Source organism: Sus scrofa, chromosome 4 (assembly GCF_000003025.6).
Source record: "Sus scrofa isolate TJ Tabasco breed Duroc chromosome 4, Sscrofa11.1, whole genome shotgun sequence".
NCBI lineage: Eukaryota > Metazoa > Chordata > Mammalia > Artiodactyla > Suidae > Sus > Sus scrofa.
In genome coordinates this window covers 119,342,835-119,367,840 of record NC_010446.5, presented here as the reverse complement: position 1 = coordinate 119,367,840, position 25,006 = coordinate 119,342,835, and the positions used below count along the sequence as shown (strand labels likewise).

The 25,006-nt window shown below is 38.1% G+C and overlaps 2 long non-coding RNA genes across 5 annotated transcripts in view; one reads left to right on the top strand and one right to left on the bottom strand.

Annotated features, from left to right (window-relative positions):
* LOC102158069 overlaps positions 1–25,006 on the top strand; it is a 521,984-nt gene that overhangs the window by 417,590 nt on the left and 79,388 nt on the right. For both annotated transcript variants that reach the window (XR_002343737.1, XR_002343736.1), the window contains exon 4: positions 14,439–14,521. This is a non-coding gene — a long non-coding RNA (uncharacterized LOC102158069). The remainder of the gene's footprint in view (positions 1–14,438; positions 14,522–25,006) is intronic.
* Positions 1–25,006, bottom strand: part of LOC110260439 — a 71,146-nt gene that overhangs the window by 44,046 nt on the left and 2,094 nt on the right. For 2 of the 3 annotated variants that reach the window (XR_002343741.1, XR_002343740.1), the window contains exons 2-3: positions 24,844–24,942; positions 24,098–24,202 (exon numbers count right to left, since the gene is read on the bottom strand). This is a non-coding gene — a long non-coding RNA (uncharacterized LOC110260439). Of the gene's footprint in view, positions 1–22,570; positions 24,203–24,843; positions 24,943–25,006 lie in introns of those variants that run through there. The other variant, XR_002343738.1, reaches the window with a different exon arrangement.

Below are 25,006 nucleotides of genomic sequence, written 5' to 3'. Positions count from 1 at the left end.
AGTGAGGCCTGGGATCAAACCCACATCCTCATGGATATTAGTAGGATTCATTTCCTCTGAGCCACAACGGGAACTCCAAGAGTTTTATTTATTTATTTATTTATTTATTTTAATTCAAACTTTTCAAAGCATTGCAAATGCTAAATTACCTAAGAATTGGTGGATTTGGGTAGGGAGACTCTTGGCATATGTTGAAAGTGCCAATGGGTTTCTTTTAGCCATATATAAGGTATGGATATAGAAGAGGTGACCTAAAAAGAATCCGACTCAATTTTCTAACAAACCTGTAGGAAATGTAAAGGATTTAGGACTTAGTTTAAAAAAAAAAAAAAAAGAAAAGAAAGAAAGAAAAAGAAAAGAAAAAACTGTTTCTTTCTTTACAACCAGCAAAAATTTCTCAAAGTAAGAAATGCCTTAAGGCATATATCAAATCCAAGGTATTGCCACTAAATTGTAGCCCCAGGGGTAAAGTTCAAATCCAGGGTGTGGCTGAAAGAACACATCACAGAGATTTATGGCAGGCCCCAAAAAGAATCTGCGGCTCATTGTTCCTCTGTGTAATGATTCTCAACCAAAGGTAGAACATAAATTATTTCAAATAAATTTGTGAATGAGGCTTTTTTTTTTTCTAGATTTAACTTTAATAAGATTCATAAAACAACTCATGAAGTCTTAAGAAAATCCTATTGGCAAAAGCCCGATCAGCTTGGACTGTTGTCCGAAGATGAAAAGAATGAAAAGAGCCATGAAGGCTCCAGGCAGAAGCAGGCTGAGAAAGTCACTCAATGGCAAATGTAGGCCATTTATAATAAAGAGTGAAGGGTGGTGACTCCTAGGAGAGAGGGGAGAATCGACCCCAGGCAACATGACGAGTCTCTAATCAAGGAACCCGTGGCTTGTGCTTTCCTGGATTTCGGCATTGTTATGAAATAATAATAGATACTTCATCTCTCAGCCTCTCTTTGAGTGTAAAGTGATAGGGATGTAGCATAGTCACAGGGAACTGTAGAAATGCCAACAGGGGACCACAGAGGGAGAGGGACACCTAGGGAAATGTGGAAACCACTCTAAGTTAACAACCGCTCAAGGAAGCCGTCACAAAGAAGCAGGCTCACCACAAATAAAAACCTGCAGGAGAGACGCCTCGGGTCCTTTCCCTTAGGACCCAGGGCAGGGGTTTAAGGACCACCCTTCTGCTGATTTGAATGAGCACCTTGACCCTTCTGGTTTGACCTTATAGGGTCAAATACTGTTTCCTGATAGAAAGGAGGAGTTGCTACTAAGAAAGAGGAAGAGGCAGGCGTTTCCCACCCCCACTCCCCTTGAATTATAAAAATGTAGGTAGCCCACCTGATCCCGGGGCAGAGCCTCCCTGCCTGCCCCACTCGCATCTCCCACAAGTGCCTTGCCTTAATACATCAATTTCTTGCCTATCACTGTGTCTCTCGCTTTGTGCTGAGGCACAAAGAACCTGAACCTCAGTAAGTCCAGACACTGGGTAAGTGATTCTAATTTAAAAACCGTGGGTTCAAGTCCCAGTCTGTGTTTAGGCTGGGTTTGAGTCATAGTGTTGTCAGTTTCACAAGTATCTATCGTGGGTATATCATACTTGTCACCATTTTATGTCATGTGTATACGGTGTGTGTGTGTGTTCCCCGCACACAACATAGATATCTGTGGGAGACAGATTAATGTCATTATTTTACTGGTCTTAAGATCTAACAAAATGATGTTATATCTTGACCTAGTTTTGTGTTTTTTTTTTTTTTTCTTTGTTTGTTTGTTTTTGTGGTTTTTTTGGCCGCACCTGGGCCAGGAAAGAACTCAAGCCATAGCAGTAACCTGAGCCACAGCAGTGACAATGCTGAATCTTTAAGCACTAGGCTGCCAGGGAACTAACCCCCTTTTTTTAGGGCCACACCCATGGCACATGGAAGTTCCCAGGCTAGGGGTTGAATTGGAGCTGTAGCCACCTCTCTAGGCTACAGCCACAGCAACGCCAGATTCAAGCTGTGTCTGCGACCTACACCACAGCTCATGGCAACACCACATCCTTCCACGGAGGAAGGCCAGGGATGGAACCCACATCCTCATGGATACTAGTCAGATTCGTTTCTGCTGTGCCACAATGGGAACTCTGAGAATAACACATTTTTTTTTTTAAGTCACTAAAAATATCCAAGTCTTGGTATGGTTTGTTACTCCTGGGGATATAATCAGAACAGACACTTAGCATGGTCTATAGATGTGTTTTAATTTCCATTGTAGATCATAAGCACCCTTAGAATATGATCTGAATCTGTTTCTTTTTTTTTTAATTTTTTTTTTTTTTTTTTTTTTTTTTAGGGCTGCACCCATAGCACATGGAGATTCCCAGGCTAGGGGTCAAATTGGAGCTGTAGCCACCAGCCTACACCACAGCCATAGCAATGCCAGATCTGAGCCACATCTGTGACCCACACCACAGCTCATAGCAATGCCGGATCCTTAACCCACTGAGTAAGGCCAGGGATCAAACCTGTGTCCTCATGGATCCTAGTCAGATTCATTTCCACTGAACCATGATGGGAATTCCTGATTCATTTTGAATCAAACATAGTGCATAGTATTTTTGCATATGTATTCAGTAAATATTTATTAAGTAAATGAACAGAGAGTTCCTCGTCTGCTAGTATCCCACCAGAAATTTTATCTTTAAACAAAGCCCAGTAAATAAAAATAATTAGAAAATATACCTATGTTGTAATGTCTTTGTTTCACTCTGTCACATTTTAGATGTGGACCATTTGCTTCTGAGTAAGTGGCATCGCATAGCAAATAAGTTTGGGAATCAGAAAGATTTTGGTTCTATGACATTATGTCTTAAAGGACCGTGCCTGGCATAGAGCAAAGGTGAAATACACAGATAGAATTTTTATTATTATTTTTGAATTTGCACATAGTAAAACTGACCTTCTTTGGTAAATAACCCCATGAATATGAGTGCTCGTATCCGTTTTTGTAACCACCATCACGATCTGGATATAGAACAGATCCATCACTCCCCAAACTCCTGGTGCTATTCCTCTGTAGTCACACCCGCCCTGCACGCCTGCCCCTCGCAACCACTGATCTGTTTTCCGTCACTGCAGCTTTGCCGTTTCTAGATTGCCATATAAATGGAATTATACAGCATGTAACCTTTTGAAAATGGCTCCATTCTCCCAGGAATTTGTCTTTTTAATTGGTGTGTTGAAACCATTTACACACAATGTAATTAGTGATACATGCTTTGAAATGTTAGAATTTAGGTAGAGTATTTTATTATTTGTTCTTTTCCAATTTTTTTTCTATTTTCCTTCCTCCGTTGTGAAATCCTTTCCTTTTGGGGGGGTTATTTCATTTTTTATTTCTCTTTCAAAATGTATTGATTCAGTTTTCTGTTGTATCTATTTGTAGGCATTTTTTTTCAGTGATTTCTCCCAGGATTATAATATATATAATATTATGTATATTAGCTTTTTGCACTCTACTTGTGAGTAATATTTATCATGTCAAGTGGAATATAGAAACCTTGGAGTTCCTGTCGTGGCACAGCGGAAACGAATCCAACTAGGAACCATGAAGTTGTAGGTTCGATCCCCGGCCTCGCTCAGTGGGTTAAGGATCCGGCGTTGCTGTGAACTGTGGTGTAGGTTGCAGACGCGGCTCAGATCTGGTGTTGGTCAGCAGCTGTAGCCCCGATTAGACTCCTAGCCTGGGAACATCCATGTGCCGCAGGTGCGGCCCTGAAAAGACAAAAAAAAGAAAAAAAGAAAAGAAACCTTACCACCATATATATAAAACCCTTTAACCTTCTCCCCTTATATTGCAGTTTTCATATGTATTACATTTATAGAAAACCTTATCTGACCATTTAATTTTACTTTCAACAATTATGCATATGTAAACAATTGAAGAAAAAAGAGTCTAATATGTTTACCCAGGTATTTACCATTTCTATTTCTTTTTTATTCCTGATATTTCAGGTTTCCCTCTGGTAACACTTTTCTTCTGGCGGGTCTATTGGAAGTAACCTTTTTTGGTTTTCCTTCACCTGAGAACATCTGTATTTCACCTTCACACTTAATGCATATTTTCAGTGGACACAGAATTCCAGGATGACAATTCTTTACTTCAGACTATGAAGACATTCTGCTTCCTTCTGGCCCATCTGGATGCTGATGAGAAATCTGTGATTATTAGACTCATCACCTGTATGTTGTGCATCATTCTTTTTCCCGCTATTCTTAAGGTATATTATTTTGGTCTTTAGTTTCAGCAGATTCATTATTATTGTCTGGGCCTGGATTCGTTTGAGCTTATCCTCTTCAGCACTTGCTGAATTCTTCAGATCTGTAAATTTAGGCCTTTCTACAAACTTGGGACAATTTTTGGCCATTCATTCGCATATTTTTTTTTCTGTCTCCCATTCTTTCTCCTCTCCTTCTTTCACTCCATTGACAAATGCTAGGTGTTTGGGTAGTGTCTCACCAGTCCCCGAGGCTCTGTTTATTTATTTGTTTTCTATCTTTTTGCTTCAGATTGGATCATTTTTAATGATTTACTTTCAAGATCACGGACTCTTTCCTGTGTCATTTGTATTTTGGTTATTGTATTTTTCAGTTCTAAAATTTCCCATTAGGCTGCTTTACCATCTTCTCTTTCTTTGCTGGGACTTTCCGTCTTCCCATTTGTTTCCAGTGTTCAGCCTTAAGCCTTAGGGCTGAGTTATAATAGCTTCTTTGAAGTCTTTGTCTGATAATCCCAAAATGTGTATCCTCTCAGCTTGGGCACCTGTTGAGTGTTTTTGCCCTTGCGAGCTGAGAGTTTCCTGGTTCTTCATTTGTATCATTGGACATCTTAAATATCAGGTTATGAGACTCTGGGTTTTGTTTGAATCTTATAATGATAGTCAATTTTTTTGCTTAGCTTTTTCTTTTAACTGGGCAATCAATCTATAGGTCAGGCTATCGTTTCCATCTCACCTCCTGTGGGCTGTGGTTCCAGTGATAATCTTTTATACCACTAACCCAGTGGCCAGTCTTGGTCATGAGAAGTGGTTTGGTCCATAGTTTTCAAAGCCTTTGGGATGCTGACCGTGTACAAGATTCACACATGGGTAGCCTGGGGATGTGAGCCCAGCAGTTCACGCACCAGTTCATGCAATGACTCTCTAGAGTTCTCTTCTTTCTGTGATCTCCTCAATACTTCCTCATTCTCTGGGTCCCTATTTCATGATCCTCTAATGAGAAGATCAGGCCTTTAGATTCCCTGTTTTTCTGCTTTCCTCAATTGATAATTGTAGCTGGGGCTGAGTAGCAGGAAGACAGAGGAGGGAAAAAAGCAAAGTAACTTCATCTCTTGTTCTTTGAATCACAGCTCCATAGGTAAAAAAGGGAAGGTACCCTCCTTCCGTATTTTTGGTGCCCATCCAGCCTCTGTGCCACTGAGGTCTCGCCCGGAGGCTGGAACCTAGAGAAAAGAAAGGAAAACAGAAGCTTTCCCCTATTCTTTCTAGACCTTAGGAGTCTTCTCTCCAACCTCTTAGTATAGAAAATGAGGCTTTGTCTGTCCCTGCTGGGTGGCACCTCTTGTTTCAGGTTGCCTTTGAGTCCATGGCAGGTGATGACAGAGGGGAGCGGCGGGTGGGGGGGATGTTCATCTCTGGTTTGATGGTACATCCAATTCTGGGCTCCTTCCCAAAGCTGTCTGCTGTCATTTATTTTAGTCCTCAGATGGCTATCTATCCATGCTTTCTCTTCAGTGTTTATATTTGCATTCAGCTGGAGAGAGAGGGTAGAGTATGCTTACTTCATCTTCCTCACAACTGGACTCACTGTAGAAATTACTTGAGAATAATATCTACATAATATAGAAGTAACTCTTTATGTTATTGATCTTGGAGAAATCGCAGTGAGTGAGGGCTTGAAGCAAGATCTTAATTCTCTGCTCAGGAATTGAACCTGGACAGCCTGGATGAAAACCGGGAATCCCAGCCACTAGCCTAGCTAGAGGCTAAAGGGAGAATTGCCCTGATTCTTGCCCCCTGTTGAAAGCAAGTATGTTTCAAGGAGGCAAAGGCTGTAAAAGCAGGTGCAGAGTTTATTGATAGCGATACAGTACAACATGTGAGAGAGCACACAGAGAAGCAATCTATTTATCAGGCAGAAGCAAAGCAGTAATACACACCCAGAAGAGGAGTGTGGGTGCCAGCATCTTCCTCAATGAGCACCATGCCAAAGAAGCAATTTAAACCACTTCGATGGGTCAGTTCTTCCAGGTCTTTCTTTTGGCTGACTATCTTGTTTCACTTCTCATACCTGACTGGACCCAGGGCCCTCTATGACACACGTATGTTCATGTCTTTTGGTCAAGGTGGATTCCAGAGCAAAGGGTTACTGGATGATTATCAGGACTTATTACAGCCTGGCACCCCCTCCCCTCTGACCCCTAGGAGTCTCTCTGTGCATGTATAGTTGGGGTCTCCCTGACCCCGAGGATAGGGAGTCAGTGACTTCTTGATCTTTTGCCCAAGCAGGGCTTAGTCCCTCTCTGCCCCTGCCATTACTGTTATTTGACATGTCCACAGAAAACAAATTCCGGTTATTTGCCTTGCAACTGTTGTTATTTCTGCCTTGAAGTACAGCTCGGTGGCTGGTTGTAAATGCCTGTCTGGGAAGCCATCTATCTCCTGCCTCAAGAAGTATAAGCAAGAGGCTTGTTGTAAATGTCTATCCTAGAGCCCATCTATCTCCTGAATCACTATAGCCAAAGTCTAAAACGATTCTTTTTTTTTTTTCTTTTTCGGCCATGTCCCCAGCATGCAGAATTTGCTGGGCCAAGGACTGAACCCACACCACAGCAGCAACCTGAACCACAGTGGTGATGGTGCTGGACCTTATTTTTAGGCAACTCCTAAAAATAATTCTTACTATTAAATGAACATGTAAAATATTCTGAATATATTTGATATAGAATCATTCATAAAAGTACTATGTAGTAATGTAGTTATTTTATTTTATTTTATTTTATTTTATTTTATTTTATTTTATTTTATTTTATTTTATTTTATTTTATTTTATTTTATTTTTTGTTCTGTTTTTTCTAGGGCTACAGATGTGGCATATAGAGGTTCCCAGGCTAGGGGTCTAATCAGAGGTACAGCTGCCGACCTAAGCCACAGCCACAGCAACACGGGATCCTTAATCCACTGAGTGAGGCCAGGGATCAAAACCAAAACCTCATGGTTCCTAGTCGGATTCTTAAACCACTGAGCCACATCGGGAACTCCAGTAATGTAGTCATTTTAAATGATAAAAGCTTTATATATTTAAATTACCATATTTTACATTAAACTGGTCATGCTTCTGTGATAGATTTCACTTTTGTGTCTTAAAAATATTTGTTCGTTAAATGTCAAATTCATGTGCCTCAGATGACAAATAAAAATATTTGATAAAATTACAGAGAAAAAGAGCTGAAAGAAGTTTAAAAAAAGGAAACACACACAAAAAAAGGAATCACAGGGAAAATGTAGTAAAATAATAATAGCAACTAAAACGTTAAGAAATTTAGCCATTCAACATATTTGGATTTGGCAATCCATTAAACATATTGCCACTTGTTTTCCTCAATAACTCAGATTCATGATTGAAAGCTTCATTTTTCGCTGTGTGGTGGGCTTTGTTCCATTCTTTCAGCTAGAAACACAAGCTCATATATCAGCAAACAAATTAAAATTTAAGGAAAAATGGCCCCAACAGTACACTCTGGTGAAAGCCAAGAAGGAAGAAGAAATATAAGGAAATGTCAGTCAGTCTGTCTCGTTAAGCAAAGCTAAAGCACTACTCCAAAGTCCGCATAAGGGAAGGGCGACGTTTCCACCAGCTGTGGCTTCTGCCTGTTGAGTCTAACGAATGGGGTTATTTCCTTCTCATGTTTATTCTAGAATAACAATAAAGGTCATTGAGCTCAAATTCTAGATTGTTGTTGCCAGTCACCCAGCTATAGTATTGTATTGTTTTTATTCTTTTATTTTATTTTATTTATTTTATTTTTTTAGCCATTCAACATATTTGGATTTGGCAATCCATTAAACATATTGCCATTTGTTTTCCTCAGTAACTCAGTTCATGATTGAAAGCTTCATTTTTCGCTGTGTGGTGGGCTTTTGTTGCACCACAGCCACAGCAACGCGGGATCCGAGCCGCGCCTGCAACCTACATGACAGCTTGCGGCAATGCCAGATCCTTAACCCACTGAGCAAGGCCAGGGATCGAACCCGCCACCTCATGGTTCCCAGTTGGATTCGTTAACCACTGCACCACGACGGGAACTCCCAGTTTTATATTTTTTTAAAAATAACATTTTAAATTTTTCTCTAAATCTGCAAACAAGACATTTTTTTTTAAAGTAAGATTTCTTAGCTTGACAGTAATCCTTTGCCACTCCAGCATCAAAGCTAAAACTCCAGAACAGCACCTTTTCTTAGCTTCCCTTTGGACATCGTGTTAGAGACCTTTTGGTTGTTTCATTTTTAAGTTGCGTGCTAACAATCTGTTTCCCTCTGCTAAGTTTCAGGACATCTCTATGAAGAAATAAAGCATGTCTTTGGAAAGAACATATTTTGATAAAAAAAAAAAAAGAAGGAAAGTGTTCTTTGGCAATGATAGGTTGAAACCTAGTTCAGAAGAAACCTAGTCAAAAGGACTTTTTTTTTTTTTGTGGCTTTCTGTTTTTCATCTGAATGCAAATGTAGGTGATTCCTCATAAGGGATAAAATACTTTCACTGGATTTCAAGAAAAAAGGGGATGGTAGATTAATCTGGACTCAACATTCTTAACACCATAAGCTGCCGTGGCACAGAAGCTTCACATCAGTAATCTAAGGAAAATGTGAGAAGCTTTGGAAAAGGGTCGCATTGCTCAACCTGGCTCTGAATAAGAAATTCATATCCACATACCTGTATTCTGTGCTCTATCAGCCAGTGTTCCAAAATACCCCCATCTCAAACCTTTCTTTTCATCTCGTTCTGATGTTGCCTTGTCTGTGGCCCTCCACATCAGTTAGAGCTTCCCAACATACTCCAACAGAACCTGTAAGCACCTTTGAACATTTACATCAAAAATGCCATGTTCCCAATGCAAAGATTACGTTAGTTTTAAAGCAGCTAGTGTATCAAGGGAGTTTGATTCCAGTGTGGATGGTATCAAACTTGTTCTAAAATTTTACCAACATTTGCTGCCTGAGCAATACATATGCGTATATATGCCGATTATCTGTAATAATTTTTACTCATTCAATAAATATGTCTTGAGTATCGACGGTACTATACACTAGTCAGTATTCCAGGTCTTAAGAATAAATAAGCGAATATAAAAATCTGTCAACATAACTTATAGTCTACCTGAAGACAATCAACTAACATAATAAATAAATTATAAATATGCTAGAAAGCATCACTGTAGGAAAAAATGAACCAAGATAAGAAGACTGAAGAGGAGTTCCCATCATGGCACAGCGGAAACAAATCCAACTAGGAACCATGAGGTGGTGGGTTCAATCCCTGGCCTCGCTCAGTGGGTTAAGGATCTGGCATTGCCGTGAGCTGTGATGTGGGTCACAGATGTGGCTTGGATCTAGCCTTGCTGTGGCTGTGGTGTACGCTGACAGCTACAGCTCCGATTAGACCCCTAGCCTGGAACCTCCATGTGTCACTGGTGCAGCACTGAAAAGACAAAAAAAAAGACTGAAGAGAGCCAGGGTTGGTGTTACAAATATGAGAAGGTCACATTTGGTCAAAGGCTTGATCAACGTAAGGAAATGATACTTTTTGTTATCTGGTGGAAGAGCATTCCACACAGAGGGAATAGCCAAGGCAAAGCCTCCAGACCAGAATGTACCCAACCACTGAAGAAACAGCCAGGATACTAATATACAATGAGGAAGAAAGCAGCAGGAGATAAAATTAGAGAAGTAAGAAGGGGCTGAAGGAATGTCATGGAACAGACATTGACTTTGTACTCTGACAGGGGAAGTCATTAGCGGGTTTTGAGAAGAGGAGAGACTCGAGTATGGTGGCTTTCCAAAATAGTGTGCCTAACTTCCTTCCTGGATATAGATGGGGAAAAAGAGATGTAGGAAAGGAACGAAGCCCAGAGGCCAGAGAGAAACCTCTTGCAGTAATCTAGGTAATAGATGATGATGCTTTGGGCCATGGTAGTGACAATGGATGAAGTGGAAACTGCTGGGTCTTTTTTTTTTTTTTTTTTTTTTTTTTTTTGTCTTTTTGCCATTTTCTTGGGCTGCTCCCGCGGCAAATGTACGTTCCCAGGCTAGGGGTCGAATTGGAGCTGTAGCCACCGGCCTACACCAGAGCCACAGCAACGCGGGATCTGAGCCACGTCTGTAACCTACACCACAGCTCACGGCAACGCCGGATCCTTAACCCACTGAGCAAGGCCAGGGATTGAACCCGCAACCTCATGGTTCCTGGTCAGATTCGTTAACCACTGAGCCCTGACGGGAACTCTGATTAGATGTATTTTTAAAACAGGACCCATACAGTTTATTGACAATTTGAATGTTTTATGTGCAGAGAGGAGTCAGGGACATAAAACCTAGAGGTATATAATGTCCGTTGAGATGTAGAAAACTAAAGGAGAGTAAAGTTTTTTTTTTGTTGTTGTTGGGAGGGGAAGATGAGGAATTCAGAAGTCTTTGGATATGTGAAATTTATACTATCTATTAGAAATACAAATTGAGATGTTAAGAAAGTACTTGGACATATAGTTTTAGAGATAAGGTAAGAGGTCTGGCTTGAATATATAAGTTTGGGCATTTTCTTTTTTTTTGCTTTTTTTTTGTGCTTTTTAGGGCCGCACATGTGGCATACAGAAGTCAGGCTAGGGGTGGAATCAGAGCTGCAGTTGCCTTCCTATTTCACAGCCACAGTAATGCGGGATCCAAGCCGCATTTGCAACATACACCACAGCTCCCAGCAACAAATGCTAGATCCTTAACCCACTGAGCGAGGCCAGGGACCGAACCCGCCTCTTCATGGATACTGTCGTGTTCGCTACTGCTGAGTCACAATAGGAACTCCCCATTTGGGTGTTTTCAATATATAGATGGTACCTAATGCATGTAGGCTGGTTATAGTTACCAAAGAAATGAATGCTGAGAAATTAGAGAAAAAAAATGCTTTGGGAGAGTTCTTTGTACTGATTGAACCTATTTTCAATCTTCTCATTCTCTACTGAACTAACTCCAGTTTGAATTTTGCCTCAGCACTCCAGCAAATAAACTCTTATCAAAAAGAGAGTGACCATCATTTAACAAAGAAAATGATCAAAACTCGAGTCTTTGTCTCACTCAACCCCTGAGCTGCATCTGACTATTCTCCTTCAAATACTTTCTGCTCTTGGATATCAGGGTACCACACATTCTCCTGGTTTACCTCTTATCTCGCTGACTCCTTCCTCTTAGCTTCCTTTGCCCCATAGCCTCATCTTCCAAACTTTGCATAATGGAGTGTCCCAATTCTGTCCTCACATATCTTCATCCTTTAGAGGTTCTCATCCATCTCAGAGCTTCCAATTCCATTAATGTGGTAATACTTCCAAACTTTCTATTTCTAGACCTCTTTTCTAAACGCCAAACTTACCTATCTAATTGTTTTCTAGATGTTTCCATCTGGGCATTATCTTAGCTTGAGGCAGGGAGCTTGCATTCCATTATTTTATTAGGGAACACTAACTTAGGGATAAAGAATGGGGTGATAAGCAAGAATAGAGTCAAAATAAGGATCCATCATGGAGCTGACTACATCCCAGTCAAACTAATTATTCCATCCTTTGGGTCATCTTTGCATTTCATGGAGAGATGGAGAAGAATATAATCATCAGTTCCTGCCTCTCATTGGTCAAGGATGCACATCAAAAGCCATCACTCTCCACTCCTGACTTACAGATATCATCTGTGTGGGAAACACATGAGATCTGCAACATCTTACACCACGTGGGCAATACGGAAGACCCAAGGAAGGAGGCCAAATATTTGAAGCATGAGCTGTAAATGACACTCCGATAGGACATGTCATTTGATGAACTGAAAGGTCTTTAACAGCCTGTTGCCAGGATGCTGTGGTCTGTAGTGGTGTCAGTGGTGATGGTGACCTGTCCCCGAGACTGCAGGAAGAGTTCAGGTCATTGCTCAGTGTTCGCTCATCGCAAAATAGATATGTTGGCCTGTGTTCATCTGAAGAGTGCTGGTCATAGATCTAAGATCTTAAATTTAACTTACTCCAAATGAACTTCTAATTATCTATGTCTAAACCTGTTCTCCCCCCTCTCCCCCCAGTTAATTTGTTCCTTTCCTGTAGATGCTTTGCTCAAAACTTGGACTCTTCCTTGGCTCTTTGCTCTTACATCTGCATCTAATCTGTCAGGAAATCAGTTCTAGGCAACTCACTTCTTTCCCTGTAACTCCTTTCTTTTAGGTTACTGCAAAGTCCCCCAGGAAGTCTTCCTGCTTTTATCTTTATCTCCCTATAGTAACTCAGGTCATCTGACAGAGTAATCCTTTCAAGATGTAAGTCAGAGCATGCACCCCTTCTGGTGAGTTTTACAATGACATCCACTCACAGTAAAGTCCCCCAAACTTTCATGATGCTCTGTGATCTACTCCCACCCGATCATTTCTCAGACTACTCTCCACATTCTCACTGCACCCGCTACACACCAGTCATGTGGATTTCCTTTCTGTGCTTCAAGCAGGCTAAGCATAGTTCCCATGGTCTTCGCACTTGCACTTTCTTCAGCTTGATACTTGATTCTTTAAGATAATTTGCATAATTCCCTCCCTCACTCTCTTTGGATCTCAGCTGAAATGTACTAAATAGGAGAGATCTCATCTCTGAGGATTCTGTATAATAGCAGCTACCTCCCCCCACCGCCCATTGAAGCACTTTCTCTCTTCCATGTGCTCATTATATTCTCACCTGTGATGTATATTTATTTCTTTATTGTCTGTGTCTCTCACTAGAATATATATTTCTCAAAACCAGGAAATTTTCCTGTGGTATTTACTACTGAATCCCTAATATGTTTGCCACATAGGAGGTGCTTAATAAATGTACCTTGAAGAAAAATGGCATGGATGACATTTTGCACTATGCGTATCTTATTTTTTTCTTTTTTTCTCATTATTTTATTAGCAAAATAGAAAGTTAGCATCTTTAAACAGAAAATAGAGCCTGACTTCACATACAATTCTCCAATCCAATAGAAAAAAAAAGGAATGGAAAAAGAAGGCATCAAATTATATTTAATTTCCTGTTAACACCCAATGTCTCATTTATTTTAATCCTCTCTGACTTCTTTTAAGCTCTTCAGTGAGGTGGGCAATAATATTATTGAATTTTTCTTAGTAAGCTAGAAGGTGAAATATAAAAGAAAATTAAATATACTGAAATAATTTCTCCAAGTAATCAGTATCTTATTATTATGCCAAATGGAAGGCAGTAAGTTATTATTACTGCTTGTAATACTTCTAAGACTCTGAATTAGTCTAAAGACCCCTCTAAGGGATACATAAAAGAAATGTTTTATAGTATTCTATAACTACCCAGAAATGAAACTGTGCTTTGCACAGTTGTAAGACCCAACTTTCACTTTTAGAGATAATTAATCTTTTGCATAGCACAGTCAGTATACAGATTCTGAACATCAAATTGTTATGTCTGGATTTTCATCTCTCATCCCATGTCAACAATCTGAACACAGCAAATCATGAACATTCTGTACTCAACCTAATTACCTAGATACATTGTTGAATTTAAAGGGATTATTGAGCAATCTGTATCAATTATTAATGTAATGATACAACAGCTATAATATACTGATGGTTTAAAACATAAACCATATATTTCACTCTATAAATTCTAAAAGCTCAAAAAATTCTAAAAGCTTTCCATAACATACATTTTTGTCACCTCCTACCAACACTCCATATGGTCAAACTTTCAAATGTTAGCTTTTGTAATGGGTATATAGTACTGTCACTTTTTGCTTTTAAGTTTCATCTCTCATGGCTAATAATGTCAGTATTTTTTCCTGTGTTTAGTTTTTGCGTGAAGTGTCTATTCAGATTATTGCCCTCAAATATGCCACTCTTAATAACTATTATGTGTGGACTTAAAAAGAATATGTATTCTGCTATTGTTGGATGGGGTATGTAATAAATGTCTACATTTAAGTGATTTCATGTCTACTTATTCTATCGATTATTGAAATCTTTCAGTGTCCGTACTTATACAATACTGTATTTTGACAATATTTGTACAATAATAATTGTAAAATTCCTATTTCTTCTTGTATTTTTTAATGTGTTTTGCTTTGTGTGTTTTTCTTCACAGATTTTTAAATAAAGCGTCTATGATTGTTATGTCCTGTTGATAAACTGACCCATTTATCATTATGAAATGACCATCATTATCAGGTAATACTCTTTTCCCTGAAATGCACTTTTTCTGATATTAATATAGCCACTCCAGATTTCTTTTGATTAATGTTGGCTGTCTCCATCCTTTTACTTTTAAACTACTTCTGTGTTTGTATTAAAGTGGATTTCTGTTTTGCTGCATATAATTAGATCTTGCTTTTTAAAAACTCTAATCTATCAGTCTCTGCATTCTAATTGGCCTGTCTGCGTCTTATACATTAATGTACTTTTGGATATGGTTGGGTTTGAGTCTACTATCTTGCTACTTATTTTCTAGTTGATGAATCTGCTCTTTATTCCATTTTCTCTCCATTTCTGCCTTCTTTGGATTAGTTATGTATGTTTCTATGATTTCATCGTATCTCATTTGTTTGTTTTAAGCTATAATTATTTTTTCCAGTAGTTGTTAAAGGCGTACAGCGCACATATTTAACTTAATGCAGTCTCCCTTCAAGCAATATTCTATCATTTCACGTATAAAAATATTACAACAGCATTTTTCATTTTTCCTACTGTTTCAGACTTTGTGCTATTGTTTCATTGTGTTTCACTTAAATATACATTATAAACCGCATAATACATTGTTGTTATTTTTGCCTTAAGCAGCGATCTTTTAAAGATATCTTAAAAAGTAATAAAATACCTATTTATATTCCTCCGTATGGTATCCACTTCTAGTGCTTTTCATTTCTTTCTGTAGATCCATGCTTCTCTCTGATATTATTTCCCTTTTGCCTAAAAGACTTCCTTTAATATTTCTTGCAGTGAGAAGTCTTGGTTATGAATTCTCTGAACGTTTTATGTCTGATGAGTCTGTATTTCACCATTGCATTGAAAACTTTTTTTTTTCACAGTCTAGAATTCTAGGTTGACAGTGTTTTCCTATCAGTTCTTTAAAGCTGCTCCACTATCCTCTGGCTTGCATTATTTCTGACAACAAGTCTGTTGTCACTTAGCATCTCTGGCCTCTACCCCCTCATTTTTGACAACCAACAATGTATCTGGACATTGTCCAATGTCCCCTGGAGAATGAAATAGTCCCCAATTTAAAACCACTGATTTATCTGTATCATGTCTTCTGTTCTCTAGGTTGTTTGCTCTTTTTTATCTAGTTGTAAGCAGTTTTATCATGAGATACTTACAGAAGTTTCCTTTATGTTTCTTTTATTAAGTTTAATTTTTCATTTTTGTTTATTTATTTATTTATTGTCCTTTTGCCTTTTCTAGAGCCGCTCCCGTGGCACATGGAGGTTCCCAGGCTAGGGGTCTAATCAGAGCTGTAGCCACCAGCCTACGCCAGAGCCACAGCAACACAGGATCCGAGCCACATCTGCAACCTACACCACAGCTTAAGGCAACACCAGATCCTTAACCCACTGAGCAAGGCCAGGGATCAAACCTGCAACCTCATGGTTCCCAGTCAGATTCATTAACCACTGCACTACGACGGGAACTCCAATTTTTTAATTAATTAATTAATTTTTTTAACTTTTCATTTTTAATTGAAGTATAGTTGATTTACAATATTGTATTAAACTTCAGGTTTCCTGAATTGGTATCTTTGAAGTTCTTGGAACTTTGGGTTTACAGTTTTCATCAATTTGGAACTTTCAGCCGTAATTTTAAAAAAGTATTTTTCTAATCTCTCTCCTTTTTCTGCTTCATCAATAGCTCCAATTACAAGTATGTTAGTCTGCTTGACATTGTGCCACAGTTCACTCATGCTCTGTTCATTCTTTCAGTCGTTTTTCCCTCTTGTGGTTTATTTTCAATAATGTTTATTGCTATGTCTTCAAGTTCACTGATCTTTTACTCCACAGTTTCTAATGTGCTGTGATTTCCATCCATTTACTCACTTTAGAAAGTATCTTTTTCACCTCTGGGAGGTTGATTTGGGGTCTTTTTTAATGTCTTCTATGTATCATTTAATGTGATTAATCTTTTCTCTATTTTTTTAACATGTGGCCTATTGTTCTAAACACTGTTTTAAAGAGCAAGAGTCATCTCTTTCATTTCAGAGTTATTTTTTATTAATTGATCTTTCCCTCCCACATTATGATCTTTATTTTTGTTTCTTTGACTATCTAGTAATTTTTGGTTCAATGTCAAGCATTGTAAATTTTACATTGTAGGGTACTGGAAATTTTTGTATTTCTATAAATGTTCTTGAGCTTTATTATGGTGTGCACTTACTTGGAAACAATTGATTCATTCCAGATTACATTTATGTTTGGCTAGTGGGTCCAAAGATGCCTTTAGGCTGGGATGCATTTTGCCCCACTCCTGAATTATATCCTTTAGTATTCCATCCAATGTACCTTAAATTATGAAGTTTATCTTTCTAGCTGATGGAAACACAATCAATTATCAGCCTTGTGTTAGCCCTGAGGACTATTCCCCCATGCATTTTGGGGTGATTCTCTATCCATCCATGGATAGTTTCTTTATTCACTTTTGCTGGTCAGTATTCATTTGAGGAATCAATGCAGACCCTCTGCAGGTCTCTGGAAGCTCTCTGTAAAGTTCTTTCCTACCCTGTAATCTGTCCAGAAAACACTAGGTCCCTCTGCTACCCCAGTCTCCTATCTGTTGTCTTAACTGAGAGAGTCTGCTGGTCTCTGCTTGGCTTCCCCTTTCATGTGGAGCTGCTGGGAAATTCTCCAGGAAGTTAGCTGAAGCAATTATTAAGTTTACTTCCTTTGGTTTTCCTTTCTCAGGCTGAAAATCATTATTTCTTATATTTTAATCTGTCTTTTAGTTGTTTCAGGTAAAAGGGTAAAGCCAGTCCCCGATCCTCCTTCTTAGCCAAAAGCAGAAACCCACACAAATGTCTTTGAAATGTGAAAGACTGATATGTGTTCCATGCCTGAGGAAGCTAACATTAGCTTAGCCTACCGGGTAGTGAAAGGATTAGCGGAATGATGAATAACTGCTTTGGTAGCAAGAGAGTGCCACTGACACACTGAAATTATCCTAACCTTATAGGGTTTTTGGAAGGAAGCAATTCCGCGATTGAGACATGGAGTACATTTGAGAGCACCATGGCTATTAGCTTGGTTAATGCTCTCTGTAGAATGAGGTGAGAAGTGGAACTGCACCATTATCAGTGGATAGGAAAGGAGAACCAGCAAACACAAGGATAAGATATGCATCCTCTCTGGTAACAAGTATTCCAGAATTGAATGCAGGTGAAGCTTCTTCAAATAGCCTATAAAATTGCTCCAAAAGACTGTCAGATTGAATCTTCTACACATCTACTCAGGTATGTCAACTCTAACTGTCTTAGAAGCCCAGAGAGCATGGACCCAACCAGCCAGATAAGAATTCACCTATCTTCTTTACCTCTTTTCCCTCTCCCAGCTTCAAAGTAGCAGGTAATAAGGAGGAAGTAAGCAAAGGGAGAATAGAGAGCAAAAGTACCAGGCCTCCCATCTCCATTACTAGCTTTTAAACAACTGCACAGCATAGGATAGAGATGATTTAATTGTAACTTAAGCAAATACTTTTGATCATTGCATAGTGCTACATATTCTAAGTATTAAATTGTGACTAGGTTTTAACTGAAATTGACCCTGAAGAGGTTAGCTGCCTCAAGACATATAGCAAGTAATTGACAAAGCTGGAACATAAAACACAGATCAGTTCAGCTCCAGTTATCATACCATCTAATAACCAAATGATCCAAGTCTCTGTATATCATATAAACAGTCACAGCTTAATAAGATTCTTAGGTCAGCGGACACAGTCCCTTAGCTTTCCAACCTACAAATAGGATTAATAGTAACTATTGGTTCAGTGGTCCAATAATCACATTCAGTAAAACAAAATTCAGTGCTATGTTTAGAGACCTTTATATTCTCAATAGTTTAGGACAATTTTGTGTAACACATTCTTACAATTAAGTCAGATTATTGACTATGAATTAAATGCCTATTTTATAGTATTTTATGTAAGCAAACTTGGAAATTAAGAAAGTTATCCTTTCTTAGGTTGTGCATCACATTTTAAAAATTCATTCTTGAGATACCGGAGCCTTTCCATGAGCCTGGCACAAGTCTAGGTGTCAGGATATAGCAGTGATCAACACAGACACAGTCCAGGCATAATGAAATGTATGATTTAGCAAGAAAATTGTATAGGAACAAGAAACTGCAATGACAAATTTTATTACACAGTATAAAAGCAACATGTTTATAATAGGACAGTCTAATCTGCTTTGAGGTGTTAGGGATGGTTTTCCTGGAGAAGAGATCTTTAGGTTAAGTGCAAAGAAGGTGAGTTGAAATGAGCTAAAAAAGATGGAATTGGAGATGGAGTAGGGGGACTGGCTAGGTCATTTATATATATGTCACATATCAACAAGTATAGACTAGAAGACAGTTTGTGTTGTTAGTGTTGTTGGACTTTTTTTTTTTTTTTTTTTTTTTTTTTTTTTTTTTAGGGCCGTACCCATGGCATATGGAAGTTCCCAGGCTGGGGGTCGAATTGGAGCTACACCTGCTGCCCTACACCACAGCCACAGCAGTGTGGGATCTGAGCTGCATCTGCGACCTGCAACACAGCTCACAGCAACACTAGATCCCCGACCCAGGGATAGAACCCACATCCTCATGGATACTAGTCAGATTCATTTCCACTGCATCACAATGGGAACTCCCAGAATTTTACTTTCTTATAAAGTGATTATATTTTTGTTTAAAATGCAAACAGTATGAAAGAGAGATACAAAATACAAAGTACAATCTCCCTACAATCTCTGTGATTGCCGCTTGGGGTATGTCTTACAACATTTTTTTCAATCTATCAAATATGATGGACACACATAAACATCACAGACAAGATCACACTATATCTACATATATCATAAAACTTGTAACAGACCTCTATTTATGTCAATAAATATAAATATCAACACACTTTATGTTTATGGCGTATCAAAATTGTCCATTTGTATGTCAAAATTGTTTCCATTTTAAAAAATGTTATTGACAATGCTGAAATAAATATTCTGTGTACACATTTTATACATTTCCCTGATTAATTCCAGAATAAATTTCAAGAGTAGGAATTCTGAGTCAAATTTAAAATTTGATGTTTAGAGAAGGCAGTTCATAAATAATATAAATGCTGTAGTTGTTATGCTGACATTTTAGATAGTAGATTATCATCCATTTCTTACCAAGAAATAAATTAACATATATCTTAAGGCTCTTTGGTTGTACTCCATATTTATTCAGAATATCAGCTCATTAGGACAGATAAGCATAAGGTCGAGCAGCTAAAATGAAACAAAAATGCCTACACGTTATTAATCAACATTCGCTTATTTCATGGGAATATTGCAGAGGGAAACAATAACACAAGATTAGAGCTTTGCTTGAGTGATAATTGCTAGCCAAAAAGTAAATTGTGACTTTACTGTTTCAGTTTTAAGATGTGCTTTTCTTGCAGTTAACTTGTGTCTTTGGTGGTTTGATTCCTGAAGTATAACTGGATAATATTGATAAATTTTGGCACCGTTTGGCGTACTAAAATGTAAACTTATTGAGATTCATCTTGATTTGAGCCACCCTGTCATTCTGAGACAAAGACGTGGACAATAAATTTTTTAAGAGTAATGATCTTGTCATTTGGAGAGATATCATCAGATCACTCAAACCTATATTATTACCCAACAATGAGCTATACTTTAGATTTGCTGACTGATGGGATTGTTTATGGGTAATGGTGGCTGTCATTTACAAAATGGAATATAGTTCAGATTCTTTTGTTATGTTCCTATAGTCTGGATTTTTGTGACTCTCCCCCCAAATTAGTATGTTGAAATCTTCACCCCAAAGATGATGGTATTAAGAAATGGGGACTTTGGGAGACACCTTATAAAAGAGGCTCCAGAGGGATCCTTAGCCCCTTCCAGCATGTGAGGAGACAGTGAGAAGGTGCCATCTATGAACTCAGACCCTCGCCGGAGAATGTGACCATGCTGATGCCTTGAACCTGAACCTCTAACATACAGAATTGGGAGAAGTAACATTTTGTCGTTTATAAACTACCAGGTCCGTGGCATTTTGTCTGGTAGCCCAAACCAACGAAGACACATGGAAACATCAACTTTAAAATCCAATCTTGCAAATGGAATTTCACTAATTTTTATTTAAACAAGAATTTTTATCTTGAATCAGAAACTCTGGCCCATAATAGGTAAAAATTTTCAACTAAGTGCCTGAACACTCTGCTCTCATTTCACTAAGGGTCATCTGTTATTTATGAACCACCCTCTATCTCTACAACATAGGAAAAGTTGAAGTTATTCTATCAACAAGGATATCAAGATAAAGAATCATCGTGATTGATTCCAGACTCACTGCTCTAGTTGTGAGGGAAAACTTGATGATCAGAGAGCTTTTACTTAAGGAAAATCTGCTACTTTACCCCTTACAACTGCCTCTAGAAAGTGGCCTCTGTCATGTGCTTCTCTTCTTCCTTTGGATACATGAATGGCTTCAGTTAGCTAAGGTTGAGGGATAAAAGTTGCATCTTTCCCGTAGATATTTAATTGATTGAATTTACAGAGCAAAATTTTCCGAGTTTATCCTGATATCCAAGTGCTGGACATCCTTCCATAGAGCCCTCTTCACAGTACTGGCTGCCTTTTTACCACCTATAAACTGCCAAAGAATTTTGGGAGATGTTCTTGGAAATGTGTCTTCTTGGCTCTGGCCAGGAGGCTCTCTCTTATAGGCTAGAGAGTGGAAAATGGTTTACCACCACCCTGTTGCAGTAAAATGTAATAGGTATAAATCAGAAGTACAGAAATTCCACATGGCATGGCGCATTTGATTTTTGAGCTGTGTTTTTCTCATTGGAAAAATAATATTTAGTCATTGTCAAAACTCTGGAATATAAAGAGTGATAAAGAGATATAAATAAAAATCACTCATGTATTTAACTCCCTAAAAAAACCAAAAATCCCTCTTAACAACTTTATATATTGCCCAAGAGTCTTTTTCTATGCATACGTTTTTTTTTTTTTATAGCTATGATGATACTGTAAATTGGTTTATGTGCTGCCTAAACACTTCCTTTTGTCACTAAAACTTTCTCGCAACTGCTTTTCCACAGCGCTTATATATATATTTATGGAGCATGTAATGGGTGCTCAATGATTGTTACAAAGAAGTCTCCACCCAGACTTTCTTTAACTGCTAATTATCTGCTATATCTCTTCCTCTTTAATTGCAACTCCTCACTGCAGCCTTGAGTATTGCTCTGCACCTCCTTCCCCACCAAATAACCATTTATTTTGAAAAGATTTCAAACCTGTCATTTCAAGCAATAATAGTACAATTAACTCCTAGGTACCCTTCATCTATGTTCACCCATTGTAACCTTCTGCCACATTTGCTCTTTTTCCCCCCATCTATGTACATGTTTCATTCTGAGTCATTTGAAAGCAAGTTGGAAACTTCATGACACTTTATTCGGAAATGTGTACGCTAGGGCAAATCTCCTAAGAACAAGAGCATTCTCCTGCATAACTACAGACTGTTTTTACACCTAGGAAATGTAATATGTATGCAGTAATGATTCTTTAGGTGGATAGAATTTATATCCATATTCCCCCACTGTGCAGACTGTGTCCTTGATAGCATTTTTGTTCTTCTTTCTGTTGTAGCAATAACATTCAGTCACATACCACTCAATGCATTTAGTTTCCTGCTTTTCCCTGAACATTTCGGTTGCTGTGTAATATACCATGTAGTGCCGCAATTTTACTACTTCCTCCTAGTTAAATAATTGTACTGTCATATGTAAAATTTTATATTCAAATATTTTTACCATGAGGAGTTCCCATCGTGGCTCAGTGGAAATGAATCTGACCAGTATCCATGAGGATGCAGGTTTGATCCCTGGTCTCACTCAGTGGGTTAAAGTGCCGTGAGCTGTGGTGCAGGTTGCAGCCACGGCTTGGATATGGCGTAGCTATGGCTGTGGTGCAAGCCAGTGGCTGCAGCTCCAATTTGACCCCTAGCCTGGCAACCTCCACAAGCCGTGGGTGCAGCCCTAAAAATACTATATATATATATATCTTTTACCATGAAATTAATATTTGTCATAATATAGAAATCAGAAAATGTAGATGAGAAACTCAAGAATAGCTCTGCTTAAATGTTGATATATATTTCCTTTGCTGTGTGATATGCACGAGTAAAAATTTATATAAAAATGCTTACAAGAACATGATCATAAAAATAGATGATTTTCATTTTTTGGCCATGCCTGCAGCCTGTGGAAATTCCCAGGCCAGGGATTGACTCAAGCCACAGCAGTGACAACACCAGATCCTTAACCTACTAAGCCACCAGGGAACTCCAAGAATATTTGTATTTGATGTGTATATATTATATGTATCTTGGGGTTAACAGTATGTAGGGAAGTATTTCTGCATCAGTAAATAGCCATTGACTATAGTATTTGAATGGCTGCTTGGAACTTCTTATTTCATAATTATTTAATCAATCTCCCATTTTAATACAATTGCGACTTTGGTGTTTTTAGAAAGCAATAATTAGCATTATTTTATTTAGATTGTTTTTAGCACATTTGTCATTATTTCTTTAAGATAGATTGCTAACTTGGAGACTGATGAATTAAATAGAGTCATATTTTTAAGGCCTTTGTTCTGGATTGCCAGATGGCTTCAGAGAAAGACTATTACCTATTTCTACTCCTATCAGAAATGTGCGGTGTTTGGAAGACTCTAGATTTTATTTTTCAAAACAGTTGAACCATGTGTTCAGTATACTACTCAGTAAACCTTCTGCCATCTGATTTGAAATGCTTAATTTAGCAGAGCAATTCTCAAACATTTTGGTCTCAGAACCCCTTTATGCTCTTAAGTATTATTAAGGACCTCAGACACCTGTGCGTGGAATTTAAATAACAAAAACAGGTTATACCTCTCACTATTTGCTGTTAGAAATGAAAATTCAGAAATTTGTGTCATATTTATGTATTGAAAAACAGTAATAGTCCCCTTTTACATGTTAATATAAATAACACTTCATAAAAATATTATTTCTCAACGAAAAGTATTTGTGAGCTAAGTGGCTTCATCTTTAATGTCTAGCTTCAGAGAAGATAGGCAGATTCTCCTGTCTGGGTCTTATTGATGCTGCTGCAATAGCATATGCTGTGTAGCCTCTGGAAAACTCTATCTTGTAAGAGCATGAGAGTGAAAAGGGCAAATAATATTTTTAGTATATTATAAAAATACCTTGGATCTTACTGACTTTGGAAGAGTCACATGGACCCGAGGAGTTCCCAACACACACTTTAAGGACCTCTTCTTTCACCTACAATAAAAGTGGTTTAATGCAGTGTCTAAGAATAGGGATTCTGGAAGCCAGATTGTCTAGACGCAAATTGAACCTTCACAAACGAGTTAGGTGGTTTCAGGCAAGGTATTTACACTTGGCTCTGTCTATAAAAAGGAGCTAATAATAGTGCCTACCTTACAGAGTTGTGATGAGAAGGAAAAGAATTTATGTTGCCATGAGCTTATAAACGTACCTGGTACAGGGTTAATGCAGTACGTGTGTGCGAGCTGTACACTGAAGTATGATTCTGTATTTTCCTTCCTTTCCCATAGATCTGGCTTTATGTAGCAGTCCCCTGCTGTTTTAATAACATTAAGATATGTTTTTACTATCTGGTTAGGCACAGCCTTCTTCATTAAATCTTCGTTTTCAGGATATCTTGGCTGATAACAGCATGTTTTCTCTTTCAGATCATTCTACCAAGTTTTAATAATATTGAGAATTGATCAGAATTACATAATTAAAATTAATTTGGCTGGAGTTCCCATCACTATAATATTAAGCTTTTAAAATATAAAATAGGGTATTTGTTTCTGTTTATTTGAAATCACAGTAGTTTGTAAATAACTCAAGCACTGAAGTCAGTAAGTAATCATAGAAAAGTCTTTATCATGAAAAGATTTCCATGATTAAAACTGAGCAATGAAACTTCAGCTTAAAAAAGGTTCAATAAAATGAATAAAACCTCTAATAAAAATAGGTTGATAAATATTAAAATAAAAATGTTCAGTGCCTTTTGTGGGGCTGGATGCTTAGCTGCATGATCAGCAGTGTTTTAATTTGGGTGGATAACTAATCTCTGGGAAATAATCTACATTTCTGTGTTCAAAACTTTCTTATTATCAGCAACTGTGACAGATTTTCTTTTGCACGAATATTTTTTCCTTCATCAGATAATCATAATGAACATTACACATAAATCTGTATTCACAGTCTTACCTAATTATAAGGCCAGCAAAGAATGACGTTGTTTATTGCATCTGTGGTCTGCAGAAGTTGGGAACTTTTTCATCAACGTAGCAACCAGCCCAGAGCCACCTAAATTAGAAGACAATGAAATGAGACTATGTAAGGAGGGGTTCTCTCTATAGGATGTAGAAAT